This window comes from Cyanistes caeruleus, chromosome Z, assembly GCF_971803275.1.
Source record: "Cyanistes caeruleus chromosome Z, bCyaCae1.hap1.1, whole genome shotgun sequence".
Taxonomy (NCBI): Eukaryota; Metazoa; Chordata; class Aves; order Passeriformes; family Paridae; genus Cyanistes; species Cyanistes caeruleus.
The window spans coordinates 74,568,464-74,584,159 of record NC_141732.1 but is presented as its reverse complement, the minus strand read 5'-3'; the positions used below and the strand labels follow the sequence as shown (position 1 = coordinate 74,584,159).

Below are 15,696 nucleotides of genomic sequence, written 5' to 3'. Positions count from 1 at the left end.
TGTAGGATGAGTGTGGGGTTTTTGTTTTCTGGTTGTTTTTTTTTGGGGGGCGGGGGTTTGGTTTGTTTTATTTTTGCAGTGGAATATTTTGCTGGAGAAATGAGGTGGCAAAGGATGTTTTTGACAAATAGATGCCAATTTAATGCTGCTACGTACACTATTCCTACTTTCCCCTGCAGGGGCTTCCTTTTACAGTCCCACAATGTGCTACTTTCCAGAGGCTATGCCTCTGATTATCTCCAAGTTGACAGCATTTCAAACAGTCAGCAACCCTGTTTTAAACAAAGCTGTGGTGATTGGTTGAAAAACACAGCCTGGAGGCCTCCTGATACAGGAAGCCACTTACACATATGACATCTTCCCCATACCCTTACTTCTTCAGATCCACTCAATACCAGTTTCTACCATGATAGTGCCCTCGGGAAATCAAACAATTAATAATGGCTGAGAAAAATGCAAAGTTAATTGATGCTTGTTCTATTCTTCAATGAAAATTGTGGTTGCCCATGATAGATCTGCAATAGTATTTCTCTTCCTGTGTCTTCCCTTTTGACACTTCTAAGTCTTTGGGTCAGAGAAAGTGATTCTCATATGTATTTGTTAAGTTTCTGGTCTAAATTAACACTTCTATTGGAAAAACAAGAATTTTCTCCCTAACGTATAATTATTTTTTTCTTTCCTTCATATCTTGAACATGCCTTGTAGAAAATTAATGTTGATTTAAAGATTTTAAGATGCAGAGATTTGACTCAATCAAAATAAACCACGCTGTAATTTTAGACTAAGTTTGTCTAATGTGATACTCTGTGATGTCTTCACTTTCTAATCTAAAATGCCCTCTGCCATCAGGCATTTTTTTCTTCTGATAGGTAATAATAAAGGGGAACAAGTTTTCCTAAGTTTCCTTTGTAGAAGCTACATACACAGCATCCTTAAATCCCTTTCTGAAATAAAGTTTCAAGGCCTCATTTTCTCTTTTTTTTTAACTCTTCCAGTGCCTTCACATTTAATCAGTATTCAGTTTGTAAATGGGCAATGGAAAAATGCGTTGTTTTGATTCAACATCACCACTAAAACCCCATGGATAAGCCACATTTGTTGCCTTTTCCTCATTAAACCTTTACTCCTGGAGCTCACAATCCTCTTGGTCCAGGAAATCACAGAGGGAATTTGGTACATGCTGGCAGTACAACCTGAATTCTTCATGTCTGCTGCTGCAGTTGTGTTCATGCACTCTTGCTTTCTTCCTGCTATAGTTGTGAGGCTGCACTTGGGGAAACGAGGGAAGGTGAATGCAGGACCTTCAGGAAGACAGGAGCATTTGAAGGAGTGGAACGTGGAGACAGGATGTTCCAAGCGTAACAGGAACATAAAAGGGAATGAAACATCATTTTGGACAAGCAGAAAAGGGGAGAGGAGACAAAAATGTTGAGTCGTTGGCAAGCACTAAATCAAAGAGGGGGGCCTTGAAGTCAAGGGCAATGCCTTCCATTATATCAATACAATTAATGGCATCCTTATGTTCTGTTATTTGCATTAACAGCAAAGTTAATGCCGGCAAAGATCAATGCTGAGATTAGTGATGTCCAAATCAACATGCTTTTAAGCAAATTATTTCCACTGTCTGAGTCCCTCTCCTAGTTAGTAGCATGAATCTTTGGTGGTGTCTGCAGCTCCATCAGCAGATGCCTCTTAAGGGCTGCTGTCTCTTAAATATAGTCCTGCTAACATTAGTACCACTTGCACAGTAAGCAGGAATATCAGGTCAATAGATCCACTCAGTGTGGATGTCCTGTACATCAGCAACAATGTCCAGGAGCAAAATGTTCCTTTTGCATTAGTGATTAATATTACTATTATTATTGAGAATATTTTAATTTCCTTTTCTTTTTGATCCTCTCTCACACAATCTGATTATTGTGCTTATTCCTTCTAAAAAAAAAAAAAAAAAAAAATGAGCCTGTTGTCTTGGAACATTAAACCCAAGCAAATAAATCACACCAAATCCCATGGAACACCTCTACCCACGTTGCAAAGGCAATCAGACAGCAGTGGTCAGTAGCAGCTCCATAATACAATGACAATGTGCTTCCTGCCAACAGGAGGCCTGAAAGCTTAAGACTTTCAAAAGCAGATTCAAAAAGATGCCTTTGGCTCAGAGCTGGTGGGAATAAAGCTAAATCTGTGTATTTCAAAGTACCCCAAAAACCTCTTAAGGAAAATATCCTTGACAGCAGTGACCCAAAATATTCTGCACTATTACTCACTCTCACACACTCGGCTGAGCGTTGATCCCTATCCAGCTATTCCAATATAGTCCTCTCTGCCTTTGGGCCTTCTCGTAGAAGTTCTCCAGCTCTGGTTCTGCCCCTGCCTCTAGACTTGACAGACACCTCATGCCTCTTGGCGCTCTGAGCGCGCGATCGCCAGCAACGGTGCTCTCTGCAGCTCCGCCGAGACACACCCGCACTACTCCATGTAGCTGCTGGCAACTCCGGGCTGCAAACATGTTGGAAAGAACTGATCAAAGTAATGTAGACAACGTTTTTCTACTTAAAAATCATGGGGCTTTTTTTTTTAAAAAAAAGTGAGGGTTTTTGTTTTTTTTTTTTCCTTGAGAAATCATCAGGGAAGTATCTTAGATTCAGGTTTGAATTTCTTTTGAAAATTAGTGACAGTGAGAGAGAGAGAACTCTGGATTAGCAGGCTTTCAAGAAGTTATCTGAAAACATTCCTTTTTTGCTGATCAGTCATTTATTCTCTAGCATTTCCTTCTCTATATTTTTTTAATAATTACAATAAATCTGTGGACTTTCTGAGTTGAATTTTCAGTTTGCTAACAAGAAGTTAGAAAATTGGAGAGGATTCTTTAAGAAACATCCTTTTAAATACCATTCTGTTTGAAGACATGAATTCAAATTAATCTTAAGTGCAGACCATTGGCAAGATAGTTTTGCTGGTAATAATAGAATAAGGTTTCAGTGATATAGCAAGATATGAAAAATATAGTCAGAGCCCTGAGACTGTGTATGAATGGACAAGCAGAGGTAGCAGTAGCAGTGGTATCAGTATGCTTTCTGAAGGCTGGATAGAGGATGGATGGATGGATGGATGGATGATGTGCAATATTTTTGGTTATCAGTTAGTATTGGATAAGCATTTCATATTGGATAAGCATTCTTCACAAAGAAATATCAGCTATAATTAAATACTGTGGTTCTGGCACCTAGAAGAACTGTATAACCTACTTGGATTCTAATTTGTTTTAATTTCTAGAGATCCTGTCACCTCCCTCACAAAACAGCAATGTTTTCCACCCTACACATGGTATTTTGTGACACTAAGACATAGTGTCAGATAAGCAAAGTGCTTTCTTGCAACACTTTTTCTTCTAGATATCCCCCAGTCCTTGCTAGGCTATTAAGGAAAGCCAGAGGAAGGTGAAGGGAACGTCTTTGGGCCTTGGTTTAATTCAGAGCACCTGCTGTCTTCCTGGGTGCCAGAACTGTATAGCCTTGTTGGGAGCCAGGATGTAATAGCTGTGCCTGATAAATAGCAGCACTAAACGTGCTACAGCAAAGGTTTTCTGTACTATAATAATTGTAGGCACTGACTTGGTGCAATATATCTTTGCCAGCGTGTAGTGACAGAATAAATAGCTGTTTTTAACTATAGGATCAGGAAAAGCTAATGCAGTGATTGAGGGAAAGTATCCAGCTAAATGTAGTCTGTCTTTGCTATGCTGTCCTTCCAGCCCAGTCCTACCTGTGCTGAGGGGGTGGCAGATGGACTCCACCCTCTCCAGCATCCTCTGCTCCTCCTGGGCCACAGCCAGGCTTCATTGTCAGAGCTGTATCTGCCCCCGTGACGGCTCCTGGGCAAAGAGGAGGAGGAGGCAGAGAGGAGGCTGAGAAACCAAACGTTCCAGGAAGCTGTTGGAGGGGAAACAAATCAAGGTCGTGAGTTCAGAGTCTTTGCAATCTGGTCAGACTTTGTTGGCCAGGAGAAAATTAATGTGAGTCCAGCCCAGCTCCTGGCAGGATTTCCCTCACACAGAAGGGTGCCAGAATGGTTGGTCACCATGTTGACAGTCCTGCAGGGACCAGGATTGAGAGGGGTCTGGTATCAAAGCTAATGTCAACTATTTTTTTTCTGCCCATACCTGGGATATTTTATCTTGCTCGGGTGGTTGTAGGATATTTCAAACAGTCACTTCCCTGCTGTGGTTTATTTTTTGGAAATAAAATAAGCACAATACCAGAGAAGAGCTTTCATTGATGCCATGCTTCAAGGCAACAGCCATCAGGAAAAAACTCAGGCTTTGCGGTGTTGTCAGAGAAAAGAATCCCTTGTGGAGGGTCTGTTTGGGATATAAGAGAGAAGTATTTTCCTTCTTGGGCTCTGGAGTTTTATGTAAATTGATTTCATATGAAAAATTAAAGTACAATAGGAGTAACTAGCAAGGGATCTTTGGACCATGGGCAAGCACAGAAGGGGAGAGCCATTGCTCCAGCTTGACTGTCACTGCAGCTGGCCGGAGGTCAAAGAAGGTGAAGCCTTTTGCTTCCATCCAGGAGATGACCCAGGATGAGGGTTCCCTCACAGAATTTCCAGGACAGTGTTGCATTTGCTCTGCCCTACTTTGCAGACCATTTTTCCTTCCATCTCTTTTCTGTGGCTTTGCCGGTTATTACCGCTTGTACTGAGAGTACACTTTGCATAATTTATCTCTTTCCTAATGAGGAGATGGAGTCCTGGCTGCAGCTAATGGCACTGAATTAGCTCACCTGCAGTCTGAGTACTGGATCTCATTTACCAAATCTGCTCTGAGTGTCTGGGAGCTCCTGCCAGCCTCTGAGGTACACACCTTGGTGATGGGGCTGGATGGTCAAGAGAGCGCCCAGGGGGGAAGAGTCTTTAGTCAGCTGAGACTAAGGTGTTTGAATTTTAAGTTGATTCTTCTGCTACAGTGAATGCCATACTCTTCTGAGTCTCCCTCGAGTGGAGTTACAAACAAACTACCCCCACGCAGGACCAGCAGACACAGAAAGAAAAGGTCTGCTTGAGCAGCAGATCTGGTGATCACTGTCCATGCATCCTTTCCATGTGCTCAAGCAGTGTGTTTCAGGCAGGTCAAGGAGGCCTGCAAAATGCTAGAGCTTTGATCACTATTAGTAACTTGTAAATGTGTTTCTCCTACAGCAAGGAAAAAAGAAGTTATACAAAAAAATAAAAATATTGAGAAAAGGTTGGGGTTTAGAACTTCACTAGAAAAAAGCAAAACTAAACAAACCCAAAAAAACCAATCTAAAAGACAACCAAATTTTTCCAGCAGCATTTCCACTGTAAGGCATCAAAACCTATGGATGATTGTAGGAATGTTTTAAAAGGTAGGAAATGAATCCATGTCAAACTTGGCAACCATCATTTTATTCAAGAAGTCAAACATTTCATGAATTTGGTAAAAGAGTACATTTGGTAAAAGAGTCATTTTCAGGGTGTTTAAAATGTAGCTCTTGGTTCTTGGATATGAGTTCCATCCTTATGCCCTGTCTGTGGGGCAAAGGATCGCAAATAGAATACAGATCCATGTTTATGCTGTACACATCAGTCAAAATAAATTCAGTGGTATTCTGGTAGGGCTTTTTATGTAAGAACAAGTGTACAATCCTGTTGGGTCAAACTACAGATCCACAGATTAGCAGAATGTCTAACTGTGGCAAGAAGCACACAGTCAGGGAAAAGATACCAAAAAGAAGGTATCCTGACAGTGATGGCACTGATTCATTAAACTCCTGTATTTCAGGCAGTGCTGCCAAGACTTGAAAGAGTGCTCATCATCACACACAAAAAATTAGCGAGGTTGACTAAACTTGTTCCACCAACAGCAGAGAGAAATTGACATCTCAGAAAGACAGGAGCTATCTTACCCTAAAACATGTAATCTTTCCTGGCCAAAATCATCTGATGCCTTAACTGAAATTTTGTCATAACTGAGCCAAAGTTTTTTCTCCGTGACATGCTTTAATACTATTTTCATGTTTTTACTCATTTTTCACTTCTGCACTCTAAGCAGGAACAATTCTTTCAGCTGTTTCCTGTGGACAGTGTTTTCTCAGCCTCTAACTCACCCTTCTCTGAATTCATTGATCAAACCACACATTTCTTTAAGGAGACTGCCAAACCTTGGTTCAGCTGGGGCTTTTTCAGTACAAAAGGACTGTAAAAGCTGTTCACCTCTTTTCTCCCATGGTCTAGTTACAGCCACTTGAGTTAGGAGGCATAGTGAACAGTGTTAATGCACTGTGCTTGAAGACTACATCAGTGCCGCTAGAGGATATTAAATATTTCATGGTTTGTTCTTGTTTCTTTTCTCATCATACTGCATGATTTCAGCTTCTTGTGCAGCCTCACAGAAGTTGCTTTAGATAATAATGACTGGCTAATGCAAAGCAGAAGAACTCTCGTGTCCTTCTTGTGGTCTTTTATGGCCTTAACTTTTTTGAATCTTCTGTTGTGTTTGCTTGTCTTTCTAATACATTTATTTGCATCCATGTGAGTGATGCATGTTAATGTAGATAACTACCTGTACAATTATCCTTATAGCAACCATTCCACATGTTTCTGTGATTGCATTTACGCATAAATCCACGTGTGTCTGGGTGAAAAATGTGAAAAACCTCTGTAGAGGCAAAACTTGGAAGCACCCAAGTGTTTTCCAGCCCAAGGATTAGACTTGCTGGGTTTGGCAAGGCTGTTTCTGTCATGGGAGGGAAGGAATGGAACTGGGGACAGATCCTTGAAAAAAACTGATCTTCCTCTTTACCTCTGCAGTCCTGAATAGTGATGGATGCAGAACTAGTGTAACATTTTTACAGCACACCCAGCTTGTCCCTAGAAGAAAGCAGGCTGAGGGGCAGAGCCATTTTGTTGCCCCTTAGTGATGTTCTTCGCTGGGCTAGTGACCAGGTTTCTGGCCAGATCCTTCCCTGCACACACCTGCAAGTGTTCAGATAGGAATTTCATCACACCATGTCAGTGAAAATATCCTCCAGGACAAACATGCTGGAGAACAGTAGTCCCAAAAGTAGCCTAAATACCAGGAAAATTGCCAGACCCTGCTGCATGCTAGACATATGCTGAAAGCATCTCTAGACCATGACGAGATCCATGAATTCCTGGGCTTATTTTTCTTCCAGCCTCCTGTTCATATTCATGAGTTCAGTGCTTTCAACATAGATTTTGTTCTATCTTCTGTTCTCCTTTCCAAGGAAAGAGAAACACAGGTGTTCTTAATTCACAGATTTATGTCTATTCTTGAATTAGAAAGAAAATGTTGGAAAATGGAAACGATTTGTGGTTCTGGATAGTCTCTCTGTTTGATTGGGATTTTTGGATTCCTTATCACCACTTCTACCCTGCTACTCTCCCCCTCCTCTCTGCCTTTTGGGAGCAAAATCTCTAAGTATGGAGACAAAAACTGTACTGGAAATCAGCAACTGGGCACTTGCTCTGTAAATTTCACATGCTGATGCATTTCTGTGTTAGACAAAAATAGCAACAAAACCAACGACAAGAACAACAAAAGAAAAAAACTGTTTCATGCAAATCACTTGCCACTGACTCTTTTCCAAAACAGAAACATTTAGTTTATAGTGCAGTGCAGCTGGCTGCTGGCCCCCTGTGGAGATTTCTGACCAAGGTACCATTTAGAAACAATTTGGCTGATCCATCTTATGTATTTTTGGCAGATCTTGTCCCTCATTTCTTCTTTACTAAGAAACTATGATAGATGAGTCTCAGTTACAGATGTCATCTGCTAGATTCTCCTAGAGGATTATTTTAAACCTGGACCACCTGTAGATGTCCTATTCATCCTTTGGACACCTGTCCCAAGATCAGACAGCCTGGGGTAATCCTATCTGTAAACTCCAGAGCACCTCCTCTGGAACTCTTCAATATTACTTAAATCCATGTTCTGCAGAAATCAGTGGCAAACCTCTGCTTTGTGCCCAAACCCTGTGTATCCACAGGGTGATTCTCAAATTATGAAGATTCCCATTTCATGATTTGTTTGGCGATTAATCTAATCTTCATAAAGACTTTCTTCTATTTAAACTTGACTCTGAATTCCTAATTGGGGTCAGTATTAAGTCTCATTCAGGTTGCAATTCAGTCTCTTGGCAATTTGACTTATTTTCAAGAAGTGCCATTATTTTGTGAGATAACCACAAAAGGAGCCTGATACAACTAATTCAGGTGTTTTTCCTAATGAAAGCTGTGGTTAAATTCAAATGCTTAGGGAAACATAAGGGTGTGTGCAGCACTCTTCTTTTCCTCTTCAGCTGCCCATTGTTGCACTGTCTCTATCTGTTCCTTCATAATACACAGGTGAAAAAAGTGTTCATCTATTGTGACCTTCATGTAGTCACTTAATCTCAGTTACTAGAGTTCCTGTAACTTTCCATCCTTTCCTATCCATCATCTCTGCTTACATTGTGGAGTCTTTAGGCAGCTTAAGCTTCCTGGTAGCACTGAAATAATAAATCATAAATTATATTAAGGTCATCTCTCTTCTCCAATATTGTATTTAAACAAAACATATATGGTTTTTCATCTGCTTTTCAACCATTGTTATCTTACCCTTTACAGGCTAAAATGAGACCTCTTACTGGATTACATTCAATGCACACAAACTTTAGATGTCTGAAAGTAAGGTGCTAAGGTTAATCTGGTCATCTAAACCTTTCTATAGACAGTGGAGGAGAAGGACCATCACAAAATAAAATTTTTCTTGTATATTATGAAACTATGACTAAGAACAAAAGAAATCTCTCTTCGGAGATATGTGCATCTCTTTATTTGCTCATGGAAGGAGTTGGAGTGATTAGGTTAAACTAAATACTAAATGTTAAAGTTCCAGTTGACAGAGATTACATTAATCATATGCTAGATACACACCCTTCTTACTGTGTCTGTGTTTTTTCCAGTGTCCTGCTTTCATGTTTTCTGATTCAGACACATTTTTCTTATATTCTCTTTCCCTTACAAGCACAGGGCAGCTGCTGTCGTAGTAGACCCTAAGACATAAAATGCAGCTCTAAAGATGTCATGTAAGGCTGGAAATGCCTGTGATTGTTCAATCATGAAAAACATTTCTTCTCATCCCAGGTTTACCATACATTTCAGTGTTGGTGACAGCCCAAAATTTATCTGTACTAACTTTCCCATTAAATGAAAACATCTCTATTTCCCCCTCAAAGATATTTTTGTTGATGTGTTTGAAACTTTGATATTACATTGATCTTTCTGAAGGTTGAAAAATTAGCACTGTTTTAACAAAGTCACTCTAAGGATATCTGCTATTTTTGTTTCATTTCACATATCATGTGTTGATTCTTGAAGGTGTAGTCTATGACATATAGTGACATGATTATGCAAAGATTGCCAAATATGTTTTGGACAAAGATTCGTTACCAAGAATCTTGAATAACCTTCCATGATAGACAGTAAGATAAAATATTTCAAAGATTTTTTTTAAATAGTTAGATTTTAGAGGTGGCTGCATATGTTTTATACAGATAGAATTTTGCACATGGTTCTTTCTTTCAATGAAATCAAAAAGGAGAAATGCATTGTCCAAAACCTACTGACATTAAAGAGGAGCTCTCTGACTTGAAACCTATCTGCCTCAACAAGAATGAACTTAGACATGCTAATTTAACATTTTACTTTTCTGTTGTCTTTCTTTTCTTATCACATGTGCTCTTTCTCATATTCTAGTTTTAAAAGTACAGCCTTATAAGATTTACAATGATGGGTCTTTTGTTTTTTCTTTTTCTGTTAACTTATTGTCTAACTCATGATAAATTTCAGACATAAAACGTGCCAAAGTCTACAAACCCAGTGGATCACCACATGGGATGAATAAAAAGCAGAGCTGCTATTTATCTGCCCTTGGAACTAATTAGTAACTGCAGCTCCTGGATCTCTTATACTCTTGATACTCAAGCATGAACAGAACCCAGTTACACTTCAGGATGCCTACTTATGTGTTAATTATTATTAATTTATCTATAAAATGCTTCTCTTTTCTCCACACTGTAGACCAAAATGATTTAGATGTTGCCTGGATCCTCCTAAGTTCCAGGTAGGAATATGGGAAGGGTTAACTGCATACCTATACAGGATACAGGCTGACTTCCCGCCCCTCAGCAGAGAAAACCATCTTTACCAGCTTAGCTTCAGCTGATCCTGCTTTGTACTGAAGGAAGCCGACCTTTGGAACTCCCTTCCAGCCCTGTTCTCACTGATTTCCTTCAGGGAAAAGAAAGCTATCCAAAGCAATTTAGGGTGGGGTCTCAGGAGAATGCAGTATATTTTCTGCAAAGGGCAAAGCAAGGAAGAACTCATTCTGCTAAAGTTATTCAATGCTATCCCCTGCCAACATTTACTTAATTATCTTTCTGTTCTATAATGGCAATTGAGTTACGGCTCTTTCCTGGAACTTCTATATCCTTCCCTAGTGAATGTGTTTGTGTGTGTATTTTAAAGAAGAAATTGAGTCCAATCAGTTCTGCTTTGCTCAAGGCAGAATTTATGATGGCCTTGTTAGAGAAAGAAGCCATGAGGCAGGAGAGGACAGTGCTGCTGCTATATTTTAGCTGCTAAATATGCATCGTAAACTGAATGCTCTCCTCTCCATACTCTTCAAAATGTCTCAGGGATATTGTTGCCACTTGTCAGGATCGTGCACTGCCTAAATGTTCCGTCTCTCTGCACTTGCTCAGCCTTTCCAGATTACCTTAGTCCTTGTGAATTACATTCACCCAGACCACACAGATTTGGTGTTTCAACTCCATTCCCTCACTGCAGAGTCAGTTTGATGTCCATATAAAAAGGAAGGGTGATTCTCTGCATAGCATGTCTTCCTGGTGAAGTGAAGGCGTCATTTTCTCTGCTATCCCCTTTCCCCTGTGTTTCTTAGGAGAAGATAGCAGGATGGGGATCTTCTCAGCTAATTGTAGTGCTAGTAAAAGAGAAGGTGCTCAGTCTAGGTTCCTATTCAAAGCTCTCTCTGTCATCAATAGGGAGACACAGGCACCTTTGTGAGCCGGTTGATGCCTCCTCTTGCAGCACAGAATGATTCACTGCATGGGGCACCTGACTCCCCACTGATGACACAGCAAGTGGAGATGCCTGGAACAAACCTGATTATCTGAATTTTGCTGGTTCAGTTTAAGTGAGCTGAATTCATCCCTCAGTTATGCACCTGACAAATGAGAATGGGCTGACTTCTCCTGAGATATTTGAAGGACATGTACAATCTGAGTTGTTGCTCAATTGGTATTTCAGTGAGACCATGGTAGATGCTAAGGATTTGTACCTTTTTCTTCTCCAGGAGCTTTTCCCAAGGTCTCCTAGTTAATATTAGGAGTTGCTATCAAAGTCAGTTTGCTCCTCACTTTCATAGCCTACACTTACATAATTACTAAAACACTGCTCCTGCAACAACTCTAAGAAAACCATCAGCCATCAGCTGAGTGTATGAGTAACAGCATAAAAGAACAAAATCTATAATCTCTTTCCTTGCAGGAGATTTTTGAAAATTAGGACACATGGGAACACTAAATTTCAAGTTTTAGAGTGTTCTTCCAGTGCTAATTTTTCAAGATGATTTTCATAAATTATTGTTAATGCTTGTCTGCAGCATGAGGAGACCCCAGGCTGGGATAAAGGTCTGCTGTGCTGCCCTTTACCAGAAGAGAATGCAGTCATGGCAACGTAATGCAAGTAAAGAAAGAAAAGATGAAATATTTTGCCAGTTACTGATCGTGTGATCAGGAAAAAAAAAAAAAAAAAAGCCATTTAAAGAAACACTTGACAACATTCCCTCCAACTCCCTAGTAATGAATAGTTTCCAGCTCCCAAACAAGAAGAGACAGAGTGTAACTGAATATAGGCCCAAGGTGCCTTTGCACTAATCCTCATGTCCTAGGGTTATTTGGCTTTAGTTTTACTTAGTGTCAAGTTTTACTTCTATAAAGAGAAAAGAGAAAAAAAAAGAAAATAAAAAAGAAGCTGATGAATTTTCCTCTTCCTATGGAATGAAATGCCAGTACCTGTTGAGCTACATCTTCATCGCTGCCTTGGGGGTATTTGATTTCATGAATCTGATTAAATTATTCTGCTTTCAGTATTTCTTTAATATTGCTTTATAAAATATACTCCTAGTGGCTTCAGTAGTGAGAGCACTTGCTGTACTTTCTTTAAAGCTTGCACTGTCCCTCTTGAGACTGGGGGGAAGAGCCCTTATTAAAGAGTTCAGTCATAAAAGATTCTTCCTCTAGGAGAAGCACTTTGAAACAACTGAAACACACACACACTTTTTCACTATGATTACAGAGGCACCCATACTAATGCCTTTCAGTGTACTATATGGCCATCTCTGATTTCATTGGCAGAATGAAACAACTTTCTGCAGAAATTTCAGAACATTGCCATCTGATCAGATCTCTAACTGACAGGAGACTACTTTTCCCCCCACTGGTGAATACCTGGAATTTTCTCTGTGGTGAAATGTTGCATTTTTATATCATGGGGTTTCTGAGGCTCTGACCTTTTGTAGGGAAAGGCCCTGCATGAACATTCAGTAAGGGATTGTTCCTGGTGGCAAGGACTGCATAGATCTCATGAGCAGCCTGGATTAAAATCAAAGTGGGTGGAAAAAGATGGAGAGAGGAGATTAAGTAAGGCCAAAGTGAGTGTCAAAGGTGAGTGGCAGAGTTGAGGGGAAAATCTCTTCCTCTCTCCCTCCTGCCCAGTACTGCTGTACTGTTACTATTTAAGGGTCCTGTTAAAATAGAAAATTAGCTGCCCTGTTGCTGTACCATGCACCTTGATCTGCTATCAGCTCTGGCCATGGGGCTAAGGACACTGGGTCTTCAAAATCACCTCAGAGTTTTAGAAGCAAAATTTCAAGGCAAGTCTTTGAAGCCAAAATGGAAGAACCCAGCCCTTTTCCTTTCTGTGCATTACCCAAACATGAAACATGAACATGAAAAGCATGAACAAAAAAATTATATAATGTGCTGTTAATAAAATATATACTGAAGTACTAAAAAGCTTGTGCAAACAGTAGGAAAAAGTCAAAAATACAGACTCTGTGGCTCCTGATTAGTCTCTATCCTTCTCAGTCTGATGACACAGAAATTTCTGTTCTTTATATCACTTGGATGCATGCAGTGTGAAGTACAGGGAAACACAGCCCTGTCTTCTACCTGGTTCTTAACTGGGAAATCATCCATCTTATTGCTGCTGATGAAAGCCCTTTATTGCTATTAACTGTCTGCAAATAACACCTAAATTGCATTGCTTCTCTGAGAGGCACTTATTATATACATGTATAAATGTATATAATAATTGTTAGGAGCAACTCACGCATCTACTGCTGGTTTGCAAGATAAATGACATTAATCAATAGGATGCCTACAGAACTTTTGGTGAGTCATTTGTTATGCTAATTGAACCACTTAAAGTAAACTGTCAATGAATAGAGATTTTTGACAGCTGAGATGAGACGTGGGGCTAATTAGTCAGTTGCTATTAAAAAAAAACCTGCCCAATTTTCATAATGTAATGTTTAAGAGAGAAGATAATGTTAATCATCTGACCAGACCTCTCTCCCAGAGGATAGAGTAGCAAAAGGCATAGCCCATCACAAAAATCAAGTTTCTCTCAGAAGCAAACAAAACAAATGGCTGGCTGCACAGAGATGACAACCTTTGCAAGAGAGCTGATGTGTCCCATAGGTTACAACAAACTTTTTAATTAATACACAAAAGCCCAACTTCTGCTCTAAATTACCTGTGTCCTTTTAGATCAATCCCCTTGTTTTCGCTCAAAGTATTTTGCATTCATGCTGGCAGCAATGAGATCATTGGGTCTGACTGTGAGGCTTAATCCTAACCTACAAATCAAATGGATTGATCAGATACACGCACTGTCGAGAAGGCATGAGCAGCATTTTGGCAGCCCTTTGGAGCTGGGTTGTAGGGGATGCAGCCACATGAAGCTGCGACTGAGATCACAGGATAAACTTCAGAATGTTGCACCTCTCTTCCTGTGATGGTTTACAGAGCTTGCAATCCATTGCTTTTCAGTGCTTCCACTTCCACTCTCAAAACTGCAGAGGCCACAGCAGCAGAAGGATTCGTAAAAGAAGCCTTTCAGTCTTAGAGCATAACATTAGAAACATTCTAATTCTAACAGACTTAGAATATACTTTGAAATAAATTACTGTTCCTTACATACCCAGCTTCTGTACAGCACAAATAGTTAATCGTGATTCCATTGAGGGCGTGCCAGAACCTTTGATGCCTAAAACAACAGGACTGGGACTTGCTGCTGTTAGTACATTCCACCCCTGGTGGCCACAGCTCTGTGGATGAACAGTGACTCTGGCACTGTAGCAAGTGTTGGTAGCAACCACCAGTCACCAAGTTCCCACTAAAACCCTCTCTTTTATGCTTGCCAGAAAGGTCCTTAAGACGATATACCTTTAATTGGAAATTTCCATTCTTAATGGCAACCAGCAAGACTGTGTGGAATCAGCTGTCTCCTGTGCTCAGGACAAGCACTTGAAGGAAAATAAGATTATCTCACCAGCCAGTCATCTAAAGTGTTGCTATTCAAATTTTCATTAATATAATAGGATAAAATGAAGGCAAATTCTTGAATATTTTGAGGAAAAAAAGCAAGTGTGAGCCAGAAACATTCATCTTGGTTTCCTTCTGGTTTTATAACTATTCTTGGAAATTACTGGACTTCACAAAGGGCATTTGGAAGAAAACTGATTTTCTGTAGTTTTAAATGTTCAGGCTTTTAATAAAAGCCTGAATGGTATGGGTACCTGAAGTAAACACTTATCAGTAACAAAAAAAAAAAAATTTGAAAACTATTCAAAGATGCCTTTCTGAGTGTTAAGTAGCAAAAAACTAGTTAATGCATTACATAAAATGTCAATAGTACTGTAGAGTGGCCAGGTCCCTTTTTCTTAGTCTATTTGCATATAGCAAATAGACCTATGTCTCTATCATGATAGTGCCTATATTTCTATGTTCCATGGAAATATTGAAAAGCTAAAGTAATTTTTTCTGTGGGCTGGCTCTTTTCATTTTTCTGTCACTCTGGCGCTGCCCTTGAACACATTGACGCACAAAGTCATGTGTACACATGTTATTCAACAGACTTTGGCTAAGATACACTGAACTGCGTTTCCAGGAACATTAGAAACAACACCCGTCTTCAGCATCTACCCAGGCCAACCTGTAGTTCTGAGAAATGAGTATCACAAATGTCACAAATTAGGAACTGGTAGTTTCAAAAGCCCAGAGTGCTGAGATGTTTTTTGCTGCTGCTTGTAGATGGAAGGTAGGGTGACACAGACTTCACCACAAGGGAATGTTCAGCTTTCTCCAAGGTAATTCAGCTTAAGCAAGCATGAAGCACAAGCCTCATCACCCAAACCTCCAGACCTACTTAATCTGACAGGTCTGAAACAGATCAAAGCCTACGAGCTCTTTCCTTTCTCTCTGCTTTCTGGTGTCCTGGCACTTAGTGTCTTGCCCTGTCGGGAGCACCGACTGAGTTGGAGTGGGTGATGTTCTGTAAATTGAAGGGTTAGTGAGGGCTGGG

The 15,696-nt window shown here is 40.1% G+C and overlaps 1 protein-coding gene and 1 long non-coding RNA gene across 20 annotated transcripts in view; one reads left to right on the top strand and one right to left on the bottom strand.

Annotated features, from left to right (window-relative positions):
- CELF4 (CUGBP Elav-like family member 4) overlaps positions 1 to 15,696 on the top strand; it is a 709,508-nt gene that overhangs the window by 309,130 nt on the left and 384,682 nt on the right. The window lies entirely within an intron of this gene.
- LOC111941048 (uncharacterized) lies at positions 969 to 14,448 on the bottom strand. Of its 4 annotated transcripts, none has more exons than XR_015280745.1 (7): positions 14,314 to 14,448; positions 13,867 to 13,969; positions 8,962 to 9,080; positions 8,447 to 8,534; positions 3,766 to 3,932; positions 2,268 to 2,499; positions 969 to 1,301 (listed from the first exon to the last, which is right to left on the bottom strand). It is a non-coding gene; the product is annotated as an uncharacterized LOC111941048 (long non-coding RNA). The 4 variants fall into 4 exon arrangements; XR_002869824.2 differs by lacking the exon at positions 8,962 to 9,080 and adding an exon at positions 14,115 to 14,185 and having other exon boundaries at positions 14,314 to 14,422; XR_002869823.2 differs by lacking the exon at positions 8,962 to 9,080.